This window comes from Schistocerca americana, chromosome 1 (genome assembly GCF_021461395.2).
Source record: "Schistocerca americana isolate TAMUIC-IGC-003095 chromosome 1, iqSchAmer2.1, whole genome shotgun sequence".
In the NCBI taxonomy this organism is placed as follows: domain Eukaryota; kingdom Metazoa; phylum Arthropoda; class Insecta; order Orthoptera; family Acrididae; genus Schistocerca; species Schistocerca americana.
This window is the reverse complement of record NC_060119.1, coordinates 138,194,662-138,208,057: the sequence shown is the minus strand read 5'-3', so window position 1 is coordinate 138,208,057 and position 13,396 is coordinate 138,194,662. Positions and strand designations below refer to the sequence as shown.

Here is a 13,396-nt window from a genome sequence, read left to right as displayed (position 1 = left end):
AGCTACAATGATTTTGGTAACTGTACTTTTTAAGGGATTGTAGGGAAGTCTGGGATGATTTGAATGATTATTCTAATCGAGTAGTTGTAAACAATGTAACTACAGCTTCTATATGAATTTGTTTCTGTACATTACGATTAAGTTTCGTAAGACAGTGACAGTTAAACTAATTCATTAAAATCTTGGGACTACTTTCATATTTCTGCACCAAAAAGTTCCACATAATATGATGGCTTCTATCAAGTCTATGAGTGATTGCTTTGTGTAGATTGGTATGTTGGGATTCCAGAATTTTCATATTCATGTAAATATGATTGATACGCTAATAGACATTACTACATCACTGCACTTACGAGACATGTTCTAGTTTGATTACGAGTGATGGAGAAACAGTTTTCCCGGGCCTTATCACGAATGCAACACTACTTTAGTGTAAATATTATTACATTATATCTGATGGCACAAGAATTAGTCCAATAAACTTGTTGAAGAGCAGTTGGTTTGAAATTTCTGCCCAGCTGTCCATATTTAGATTTTTCTAGACTAATTGAGGGGAATGCTGAGTTTTTCTTTACCAAGAATACACTAGATTTTCTTCCTTGACAATGGTTATGCTGTGCCAATACTACTCTCATTCTTGCTGGGATATTAAATTCCTTTAGACAATTAAATATATGATAACTTGACTGCATCCATTGATTGCTTTTTATAATAAAGAATGATGCTCCTTCCAGTCTCACAGCAGAATATCTATTTTATTTGAAAAGTGTACCATTTAATTTTTCGGCACATTTGAACTGAATCCCAAAATTTACTGGTCTGATCTGATTCATGAGTGTGATTACAGAAATCAAGTCGCATAGCACTGACGAGATAGATGGATAGATAGTTTACTCTTACTCTCACTCAGACACTTGAAAGTATTAGGTTCAATCAAGACAAAGGTGCATAGGCTAGTTATAAGGAATTGTACTGACAATCTCCCCTTCTAGTGTTGGTCACATGTGTTATGAATGTTTCATCCACCTTTTGGATTTTTTATATATTGCCACTGGATCATGATCTACAATCTTATCATCGTTGTGTGATCTCACTGTGGATCATAATATCACCACAACAACAAAGGCAGTAGAATATAATCTCGTGCAAATTTTAATGTGATTAGTAGTTGTGTAACCTTTCTTTTCCATGTGATACTATTATCAAAGTAAAAGTGCAAGCAAATGTCAAAAATGATGTAGGATATAACTTTTGAGTCAAGAGTTTGACTATTTGATGTACAATGGGCCAGCCAGCTGAAGGCCTTTTCCCTTTCATTCACCATTACATATATCTCTCTCTCTCTTAGTGTAACAATTATGTTCCCTTTATGCATTAAAAATGATTTGTAGAAATTCTGTGACTGCATGAATAAGGATTTTACAACACTGTGACTGTTTATGAATTTATTGTGATGACTATTGGTCATTCTTTAGAATAATACATAGGCCTAAATTGTTAACTCATGGTGGGATAGTATCACATCACTGTAAGTCCTGATATCAATTGCCTCAAGTTGATCAATCACACTGGTTTCAACTGTGCTGTTGTGTGTTGTCCTTTGAAATTATGAAGTTTGTGACCAATCCTAACATGAAATTTTTGTACTGCATATGGTAAGGCATTTTCCCACTGTGCCTGTACATTGACTGGCATACGTGTTCTGTTCACTATACAATGACTAGGATGCAGTTGTGACAGCAATGATTCCCAAAGTACAAAGGACAACTAAAACAAGCAGAAAGATATATAGAAATGTTCAGTAAACTAGGTAAAAAATCATTAATGTCATATTTCAATGAGGAACTTGAAACTTTCTGCACAGGGCATGAGTATGAAGGTTCGAGTTTAAAGGAATAGTTGACCATGTACTGTGTAGACATGTGCCGAGTAGAACAGTTCATAATGGGAGGGAACCTTCATGGCATTCAGTCACTGTAATGAAACTTGTAAAGAAAGAGAGATCACTGCAGAGTAGCTGTAAAACAAAGCATAGGGCTATAGATAGAGAGCTGCTGAATGAAACACATTGGGCTGTCAAGAGAGCAATCCAAGATGCCTTCAATGACTACCACAGCAGAATATTGTCAAGTGATCTTTCAGAGAACCCAAGGAAATTCTGGTCTTATGTAAAGTTAGTGTCCGGTCCTTAGTGAATGAGGCGAATGGAAATTGAGGGTAGCAAAGCAAAAGCTGAAATGTTTAACCCCATTTTCAAATGTTCCTTTACAAAGAAAAACCAAAGGAGAATTGCCCCAATTTAATAATCGTACAATTGAAAAGATGAATGAAATAAGTGTTAGTGACAGTGGCGTTGAAAAACAGCTGAAATCATTAAAAATGAAAAAAGCTTCACGGCCCGATGGAATCCCTGTCAGATTCTATACTGAATTCACAGCCGAGTTAGCCCCTCTTCTAACTATAATCTATCATAGGTCCCTAAAACAAAAAAACCTTGCCCTGTTTTTGGAAAACAGCACTGGTCACACCATTTAGAAGAAGGGTAGTAGAAGTGGTCCACAAAACTACCATCCAAAATCCTTGACAACAATTTCTTGTAGAATCTTAGAACATCATCTGAGGTCAAACATAATGAGATATCTTGAACAGGATGACCACCTCACTGCCAACCACCATGGATTATGAAAACATCAATCATGTGAAACGCAACTCTCACTTTTCTCACATGATATACTGCAAGCTTTGGATCAAAGCAATTAGGTAAATGATTTATTTCTTGATTTCCGAAAAGGATTTGACTCAGTGTCACACCTATACTTACTGTCTAAAGAACGATCATATCGAGTATCATATGAAATTTGTGACTGGATTGAGAACTTTATGGTAGGGAGGACGTAGCATGTTAAGAGAGTCGTCATCACATGTAGAAGTAAAGAGTGTTGGGGCCCGTGCTGTTCATATTGTGTATTAATGATGTTGGAGGCAGTAATTACACTTTTTGCAGGTAACGCAGTTATCTGTAATGAAGTACTGTCTGAAAGAAGCTGCATAAATATTCAGCCAGGTCTTGATAAGATTTTAAAGTGGTTGAGAAACTGGCAACTTGCTTTAAATGCTCAGATATGTAAACTGTGTATCATAAGACTATAACATCAATGAGTCACTGTTTCAATTGACCAACTCATACAAACACTTGGGTGTAACAGTTTGGTGGAATATGAAATGGAATGATTACACAGGATCAGTCATGGGTATAACGGGTGGTATCAGACTTTGATTTATTGGTAGAATACTGGGAAAGTGGAATCAATCTACAAAGGAGATTGCTTACAAATCACTCATGCGGCAGGTTCAATATAGGTTCTAGAATATTATCAAGTGTGTGGGACCCGTATCAGGTACAACTACCAGGGGATATTGAACGTATACGGAGAAGGGCAGCATAATTGGTGTCACAGGTTTGTTTAATCCTTGGAAGAGTGTCACAGAGATTCTGAAGATCTGAACTCAGACTGATCAAGAGAGACAAACTACCCTGAGAAAATCTATTACAAAGCTTCAAGAACCAGCTTTAAACTATTGCTCTTTGAATATACTACAACCCTTTCCCCTTTACATATCACTCATGTAGGGACTGTGAGGATAAGATTATAATTATTGCGTGTGTGTGTGTGTGTGTGTGTGTGTGTGTGTGTGTGTGTGTGTGTGTGCGCGCGTGTCCACACACACACACACACACACACACACACACACACACACACACAGATATCCAATCAGTCATTCTTCTCACGTTCCATACGTGAATGGAACAGGAAGAAACCCTAATAACTGGTACAATGGCTCCTACCCTCTGCCATGCACCTCACAATGTTTTGCATAGTGATATATATATATATATATAAACCAATATTTTATGCCATCTGAAAGACAATGGAAATATACATAAAAAATGGCAATCATTTAAATGTATGTGGGAGTTATTTGCAGAGGAGACTGGTGACTTAGGAACCTGTTGTATATTCTACAATGCAAAAAACACAGTGTTAAACACAATTGGTACTAACAGTATACTGCAGAAATTTTCCAATAATTAACATTAGCTATGAGATTATAGAAAAATGTCTTATGATACAAAGCCATCTTGTTTGTGGAAATAAACAAAGCAAAAGAAAGACAACTGTTTCAAAATAAAAGACATACTATGGTAAAACGTGGTTTCTTTCCTCCTCCAGTTCGGGCAGGAAAAGAATGTAAGGGCACCAGGAAACTAGTTTTAGTGTGTCATTATAGTGGGAGAAATACTACAGAAATTATCTGGAGAAACACAACTGCTGAATGAAATCAAATTGAAGCTGACATAAGAGGAAACGAAATAGCTAGGAAAGTAATTACTTTCTATGCCTCAGGCATAGAAAGTGGCTGGGTGGTGGTTAAGGGCCTTTAAATTCCTTTAAATTAATAAAATACGTGCACGTGAAATGGTAAACTTAAAACAGGGGAAAAACCATGAATGTAAAATAAAAGTTTTAAAACACAAAAAAAAGTATAAGTAACAATATTACAAAAATGATAGTTGCTGTTTACCATATAGGGGAGATGCTCAGTCACAGATAGGCACAACAAAAAGATTGTCACAAAATAAGTGCTTGGCCGACAAGACCTTTGTGACACACACACACACACACACACACACACACACACACACACACGCACACACGCGCGCAGCTGAAGCCAGACTTTTTGTAGTTGGTAGTCTGGCTTCAGCTGTCAGAGACTGTGATCGTGTATGTGTGAGTCGGGTTTATGTGTGTGTGTGTGTGTGTGTGTGTGTGTGTGTGTGTGTGTGTGTGTGTGTGTGTGTGTGTGTGTTTGCTTATTTCTGATGAAGGCCTTGTTGGCCGAAAGCTTATTTTGTAATAGTCTTTTCGTTGTGCCCATCTGCGACTCCAAATCTCCGTTATATGGTAAGTAGCAACTATCCTTTTCACAATATTGTTACATTTCATCCTGGATGTCACATGTATGAGTAAAATAGATAGTTAGAATAGTAATGAATCTTAAGATATTTTTGTATATAATAGAAGGAAACATTCCACGTGGGAATGTTTATATATAAAAACAAAGATGAGGTGACTTACCGAACGAAAGCGCTGGCAGGTCGATAGACACACAAACAAATACAAACATACACACAAAATTCAAGCTTTCGCAACAAACTGTTGCCTCATCAGGAAAGAGGGAAGGAGAGGGGAAGACGAAAGGAAGTGGGTTTTAAGGGAGAGGGTAAGGAGTCATTCCAATCCCGGGAGGGGAAAGACTTACCTTAGGGGGAAAAAAGGACAGGTATACACTCGCACATATCCATCCACACATACACACACGTATGTGTGGATGGATATGTGCGTGAGTGCGAGTGTATACCTGTCCTTTTTTCCCCCCTAAGGTAAGTCTTTCCGCTCCCGGGATTGGAATGACTCCTTACCCTCTCCCTTAAAACCCACTTCCTTTCGTCTTCCCCTCTCCTTCCCTCTTTCCTGATGAGGCAACAGTTTGTTGCGAAAGCTTGAATTTTGTGTGTATGTTTGTGTTTGTTTGTGTGTCTATCGACCTGCCAGCGCTTTCGTTCGGTAAGTCACCTCATCTTTGTTTTTAAGATATTTTTGATTAGGTATGTTGAAAACACTCAGACAGCACACTGTGTGCAATTTATTTTTCAAAAATGGAATTGCAGAAACCAGCTTTATTACACATGGATGTATGTGGTTTGAAAGCTGCTTTAATTTCTGTTCTAACAAAAATTTTCATTTTTCAAAATTAATTAGAGGTGGTGGGGTGCAAAATTTCAAATTATTACAAAAGTTGATTATACAGTTTTCAAGAAAATTAATTATGTATCAACTTTTATATGATAAACTGTTTTTTTATATGTCATCATGTTGAAGATATTTCCTCTAAACCTAATATGCCAAATTGCCTTTCAGGGCATGTTTTACCCACTTAACATAAACAGAAAACACCCACAGCATTATTTTGCCTGTCTTCATACCCACCATATTTCATCAGTATCATTCATTAAGGGAGTATTCCCATGTAAATTCAGGGAGAAGGCCATGAATAGCAGAGACCACAAAGTGACAAGAGTAACTTTGGTCAATGATCTGGAGACTGCTGATTGAGTTACTACAAAGTAAAATGCAAGTAAGAGCAGCCTATGTATAAAGCATAGAGCTTTGTTAATAGCTATCAGTTCCGCTATAAAACACTACACAATTTGGCAACAATGTTGTATCTGACTGGCGAGAGATGTAAACGCATATCCTGCCCTGTTTATGGTTTTAGAACTTACTGTATAAATGATAACAGGATCGTGATATTTCTGAAGGACCAACAAAAACAGACAGGTCATGGGACCAACTGTAACTTTACGTCCTTGAAATAGATTGTTCCTAATTTGTGGTCTGCATACTCACCAAGGGGAGGAGGGGTTGAAGAAAACACAGAAATCACATTCTGAGGGGAGAGAGGGGGGGGGGGGGGGGTCCTAGCAAGGGGCCTCACACTGGTAGTGCCACTTGACAAGGGGTATCATTGAATCAATGTCCCTTCAATGCAAAAAGAGTTTGGCAGGTGACTGCATAAGTGGATGGGAGTTGATACCATCAGAACTGAAGTGTTAAGATCCCAGCTCCAGCAAGGAAACAGACTGTGGGACTGCTCCAAACGATGCCAGTAGTTAATCTTACTCCACAGTGATGGGCTGGGTCCAATAATTTCAAAACCAAAGGTGTCGCTGAACCACAAGCGCGGCACCTGTAGTACAATGAAATGAGATCAGGGAATGGTAAATGTAGAGTAGACCCACACCCCAAGAGGTGTGGGCAAGGAAGCAGAGAGCATTGAGCATTGAGCTTTTGCATGCAGGTTGTCTTTAGTTGAGGAATGTTAGCTTTTTATCAAAGAGAAGTCCCAAATATTGGGGCTGCACAATAACTTACAGGCGCTGGGTAGGCAGGTAGAGTTCTGGGGCCAGGATGGACCATGGTATGACGAAACAAATGCAAGGCTCACATTTTTGGTGAAGAGAATTGGAAGCCAAGGGAAAGGGTCCAAGCAGAGGCCCTTCAGATGGCATCTTCGAGCCAAGGTTAGAGACTGGGAGATACCAAATGCAAAAGTTGTTGATGGAGGTCACTAGCCCATTGATGGCGATGACAAAGGGCGTAACACTGAGCTCAGAGCCCTGTGGGACACTGTTGTCTTGAACCTGTGGCGAGCTGAGTGATGTATCATCTCTAACCTGAAACAAGAGGTTGGACAGGAACTGACAAATAAAAAACTCCCAGTTGTGGAGAGTAAGTAAAATATGATTGTCCCAAGTGCTGTCATATCCATATGTTGTTGTTGTTGTGGTCTTCAGTCCAGAGACTGGTTTGATGCAGCTGTCCATGCTACTCTATCCTGTGCAAGCTTCTTCGTCTCCCAGTACCTACAGCAACCTACATCCTTCTGAATCTGTTTAGTGTATTCATCTTGTGGTCTCCCTCTACTATTTTTACCCTCCGTGCTGCCCTCCAATACTAAATTGGTGATCCCTTGGTGCCTCAGAATATGTCCTAGTCAAGTTGTGCCACAAATTTCTCTTCTCCCCAATTCCATTCAGTACCTCATCATTAGTTATGTGATCTACCCATCTAATCTTCAGCATCCTTCTATAGCACCACATTTTGAAAGCTTCTATTCTCTTTTTGTCTAAACTATTTATCGTCCAAGTTTCACTTCCATACATGGCTACACTCCATACAAATACTTTCAGAAACGACTTCCTGACACTTAAATCTGTACTCGATGTTAACAAATTTCTCTTCTTCAGAAATGCTTTCCTTCCCATTGCCAGTCTACATTTTATATCGTCTCTACTTCGACCATCATTAGTCATTTTGCTCCCCAAATAGCAAAACTCATTTACTAATTTAAGCGTCTCATTTTCTAATCTAATACTCTCAGCATAACACGATTTAATTCGACTACATTCCATTATCCTCGTTTTGCTTTTGTTGATGTCCATCTTATATCCTCCTTTCAAGACACTGTCCATTCCGTTCAGCTGCTCTTCCAGGTCCTTTGCTGTCTCTGACAGAATTACAATGTCAGCAGCGAACCTCAAAGTTTTAATTTCTTCTCCATGGATTTTAATTCCTACTCCGAATTTTTCTTTTGTTTCCTTTACTGCTTGCTCAATATACAGGTTGAATAACATTGGGGATAGGCTACAACCCTGTCTCACTCCCTTTTACGCCCCTCGACTCTTATAGCTGCCATCTGGTTTCTGCACAAATTGTAAATAGCCTTTTGCTCCCTGTATTTTACGCCTGCCACCTTCAGAACTTGAAAGAGTGTATTCCAGTCAACATTGTCAAAAGCTTTCTCTAAGTCTACAAATGCTAGAAACATAGGTTTGCATTTCCTTAATCTATTTTCTAAGATAAGTCGTGAAGTCAGTATTACCTCACGTGTTCCAACATTTCTACAGAATCCAAACTGATCTTCCCCGAAGTTGGCTTCCACCAGTTTTTCCATTTGTATGTAAAGAATTCGCGTTAGTATTTTGGCCGTGAAATAGCTGAGGGTTCGGTAATTTTCACACCTGTCATCACCTGCTTTCTTTGGGATTGGAATTATTATATTCTTCTTGAAGTCTGAGGGTATTTTGCCTGTCTCATATATCTTTCTCACCAGATGGTAGAGTTTTTGTGTGGGCTGGCTCTCCCAAGACTGTCAGTAGTTCTAATGGAATGTTGTCTACTTCCGGGGCCTTATTTCGACTTAGGTCTTTCATTGCCCTGTCAAACTCTTCACACAGTATTATGTCTCCCATTTCATCTTCATCTACATCCTCTTCTATTTCCATAATATTGTCCTCAAGAACATCGCCCGTGTATAGACCCTCTATATACTCCTTCCACCTTTCTGCGTTCCCTTCTTTGCTTAGAACTGGGTTTCCATCTGAGCTCTTGATATTCATGCAAGTGGTTCTCTCTTCTCCAAAGGTCTCTCTAATTTTCTGTAGGCGGTATCTATCTTACCCCTAGTGATATCCGTCTCTACATCCTTACATTTGTCCTTCTATCTTACCCCTAGTGATATACATCTCTACATCCTTACATTTGTCCTCTAGCCATCCCTGCTTAGCCATTTTGCACTTCCTGTCGATCTCATTTTTGAGACGTTTGTATTCCTTTTTGCCTGCTTCATTTACTGCATTTTTGTATTTTCTCCTTTCATCAATTAAATTCAGTATCTCTTCTGTTACCCAAGGGTTTCTGTTAGCCCTTGTCTTTTTACCTACTTCATCCTCTGCTGCCTTCACTACTTCATCCCTCAAAACTACCCATTCTTCTTCTACTGTACTTCTTTCCCCCATTTCTGTCCATTGTTCTCTTATGCTCCCCCTGAAACTCTGTACAACCTCTGGTTTAGTCAGTTTATCCGGGTCCCATCTCTTTAAATCCCCACCTTTTTGCAATTTCTTTAGTTTCAGTCTACAGTTCATAACCAATAGATCATGGTCAGAGTCCACATCTGCCCCTGGAAATGTCTTACAATTTAAAATGTGGTTCCTAAATCTCTGTCTTACCATTATATAATCTGTCTGAAACCCGTCAGTATCTCCAGGCTTCTTCCATGTATACAACCTTGAACCAAGTGTTAGCTATGTGCAAAATTCTACCAGGCGGGTTCCTCTTTCATTCCTTACCCCCATTCCATACTCACCTACTATGTTTCCAGTCACCCATGACTATTAAATTTTCGTCTCCCTTCACTATCTGAATAATTTGTTTTATCTCATCATACTTTTCATCAATCTCTTCGTCATCTGCAGAGATAGTCGGCATATAAACTTGTACTACTGTGGTAGTGGGCTTCGTATATATCTTGGCCACAATAATGCGTTCACTATGCTGTTTGTAGTAGCTTACCCACATTTCTGATTTTTTTTTTTTAATTCATTATTAAACCTACTCCTGCATTACCCCTATTTGATTTTGTATTTATAACCCTGTATTCACCTGACCAAAAGTCTTGTTCCTCCTGCCACCGGACTTCACTAATTCCCACTATATCTAACTTTAACCTATCCATTTCCATTTTTAAATTTTCTAACCTACCTGCCCGATTAAGGGATCTGACTTTCCACACTCTGACCCGTAGAACACCAGTTTTCTTTCTCCTGATAACAGCGTCCTCCTGAGTAGTCCCCGCCCGGAGAAACGAATGAGGGACTATTTTACCTCCTTCAGAAATATCACGATCCTATTATCATTTATACAGTAAGTTCTAAAACCATAAACAGGGCAGGATATGCGTTTACATCTCTCGCCAGTCAGATACAATATTGTTGCCAAATTGTGTAGTGTTTTATAGCGGAACTGATAGCTATTAACAAAGCTCTATGCTTTATTACATAGGCTGCTCTTACTTGCATTTTAATTTGTAGTAACTCAATGAGCAGTCTCCAGATCATTGACCAAAGTTACTCTTGTCACTTTGTGGTCTCTGCTATTCATGGCCTTCTCCCTGAATTTACATGGGAATACTCCCTTAATGAATGATACTGATGAAATATGGTGGGTATGAAGACAGGCAAAATAATGCTGTGGGTGTTTTCTGTTTATGTTAAGTGGGTAAAACATGCCCTGAAAGGCAATTTGGCATATTAGGTTTAGAGGAAATATCTTCAACATGATGACATATAAAAAAACAGTTTATCATATAAAAGTTGATACATAATTAATTTTCTTGAAAACTGTATAATCAACTTTTGTAATAATTTGAAATTTTGCACCCCACCACCTCTAATTAATTTTGAAAAATGAAAATTTTTGTTAGAACAGAAATTAAAGCAGCTTTCAAACCACAATCTTTTTGTTGTGCCTATCTGTGACTGAGCATCTCCCCTATATAGTAAACAGCAACTATCATTTTTGTAATATTGTTACTTATACTTTTTTTTGTGTTTTAAAACTTTTATTTTACATTCATGGTTTTTCCCCTGTTTTAAGTTTACCATTTCACGTGCATGTATTTTATTAATTTAAAGTAATTTAAAGCCCCTTAACCACCACCCAGCCACTTTCTATGCCTGAGGCATAGAAAGTAATTACTTTCCTAGCTATTTCGTTTCCTCTTATGTCAGCTTCAATTTGATTTCATTCAGCAGTTGTGTTTCTCCAGATAATTTCTTTAGTATTTCTCCCACTATAATGACACACTAAAACTAGTTTCCTGGTGCCCTTACATTCTTTTCCTGCCCGAACTGGAGGAGGAAAGAAACCACGTTTTACCATAGTATGTCTTTTATTTTGAAACAGTTGTCTTCTTTTGCTTTGTTTATTTCCACAAACAAGATGGCTTTGTATCATAAGACATTTTTCTATGATCTCATAGCTAATGTTAATTATTGGAAAATTTCTGCAGTATACTGTTAGTACCAATTGTGTTTAACACTGTGTTTTTTGCATTGTAGAAAATACAACAGGTTCCTAAGTCACCAGTCTCCTCTGCAAATAACTCCCACATACATTTAAATGATTGCCATTTTTTATGTATATTTCCATTGTCTTTCAGATGGCATAAAATATTGGTTTATTAAAGGGGTCAGTGGAAGAAATTACTAATCCTCATTTTTGTAGTGTTTTCAAATGCACCATATGCTGGTAACAAGTAGATGCATTTGTACTGCTAGAAAAAACTGTCTACAATATACACTATTTTGGTTTATTGAATTTGTGCGTTTTTATTTCACCAACATTTAATATGCAGTAATTCAAAATTACACTCCTCTGGTTAGCAGATTCTTCTGCTGGCCCTTCAATTATTTGTGTAATGATTAGGTATCATGTTCGTAACTAATGCCTATATGAACACTACATAGAGAATTTGTATATTATTATCCTCTCACAAGTGTTCACATCTACAGGTGTATTTGATTTTTATAAATATGTACATGTTAATCAGTAGACCAATAACTTTAAAAGAAAGGACAGTAGTTTAAATTTCTAATACTGCTGAATAGTACATTATATGGAAATGTGTTGTAAACTTAGGCTGTTTGAAATAGCTGCTCTGTCACATAAATCACGTATTTTGTAAATGTATTTGGAAGATATATTAAAGCAAAACAGAATCTGGTATAAAAGATGTAGACACGCACTGGGGAAACTGATAGATTTGAAATATGAATTGTTGGAACGTCTACTCAATTTAGCAAGTTTGGCAGTTTCTAATTTTTACACATTTAGAAATTCAAACACATCTTTTCAGTTCACTGAAGAAGCTAGTCAGCTGTATGCAGGTCTTTTGCTGTCCTTCCAGACTCACTGCTGTCGAATGAAATAAACTCGCTTGATAGTGAGAAGGGGTGATTTGCTGCCAGACAAAGACTTTTTTTCTTTTGCTCTTGAATGATACTGTTAATTTTGTGAACTTGCTTCCTGGTAAAATTACAATGATATCGTATATTTATATGAAGATAGAAATGCATACAAGTACTGCTTGAACTCATAGCTCATGATATTCTGGACTACAGAGTTAGAAGAAAGTCACAAAGATTGATAACACTCCTGACATACACCCTTATTATCCTGTATTCTGGCCAACTACAGTAAGTGATGAGTGCATTGGGCAGCACTGCATGATGGAATGACATGGAACTTGTCATTTATGAAGTATCATTAGCAATACCCCTTCCTTACAACATTCCTATAATCATTATTCAGTGAGGCCCCCAATATATTGTTTATGTGGTCATTCAATAGCTGTTCCAGAAGTTTCTTTAGTCCCTGTGGTGTAACTTTGTCTGTGATAGCCTCAGTGGTGAAGAGAGATTACATGTAGTGGGCAAGATATGCGAAATAGTTCAGCAATGCTTTACTTTTTTAGTTATACATTATGAACATTTTGATGACCTGAATACAAATTTAAGAATTACAATGTAATAACTACTTCCAGATAAGCGATAATGATGGAAAGAAAATTAACACTTTTTGTTCCTGGTCAGTGGCTTTGATTTTTACAGAAGTTTGCCTAACAACTTTAAATATCATATGTTTGGAAACTGTGGAGTGTAATGAAATGTATAGTTTTTACAAGTTATAACAAGTCATGATAAAAAAACAACAATGAGGAATGACCTTTCTGATCAATCAGTCCCTTTTACAGATCATAAAAAGAACAATGCAAGTGACCAGTACCTCAACAAGACTGTAATTGAGATAAAAAATAAGCTCAATACACTTGCTTTAAACTCAGCAGCAACTGCAGACTCACGAAATTGCTTTCACATACATAACCATTGGTCATCACTATTTCATGATTATTTTATGCCAATATAATGTGT

The 13,396-nt window shown here is 37.7% G+C and overlaps 1 long non-coding RNA gene across 1 annotated transcript in view; it reads left to right on the top strand.

The window, feature by feature from the left end:
* The window catches only part of LOC124550885, an 88,932-nt gene that overhangs the window by 723 nt on the left and 74,813 nt on the right, over positions 1–13,396 (top strand). The window lies entirely within an intron of this gene.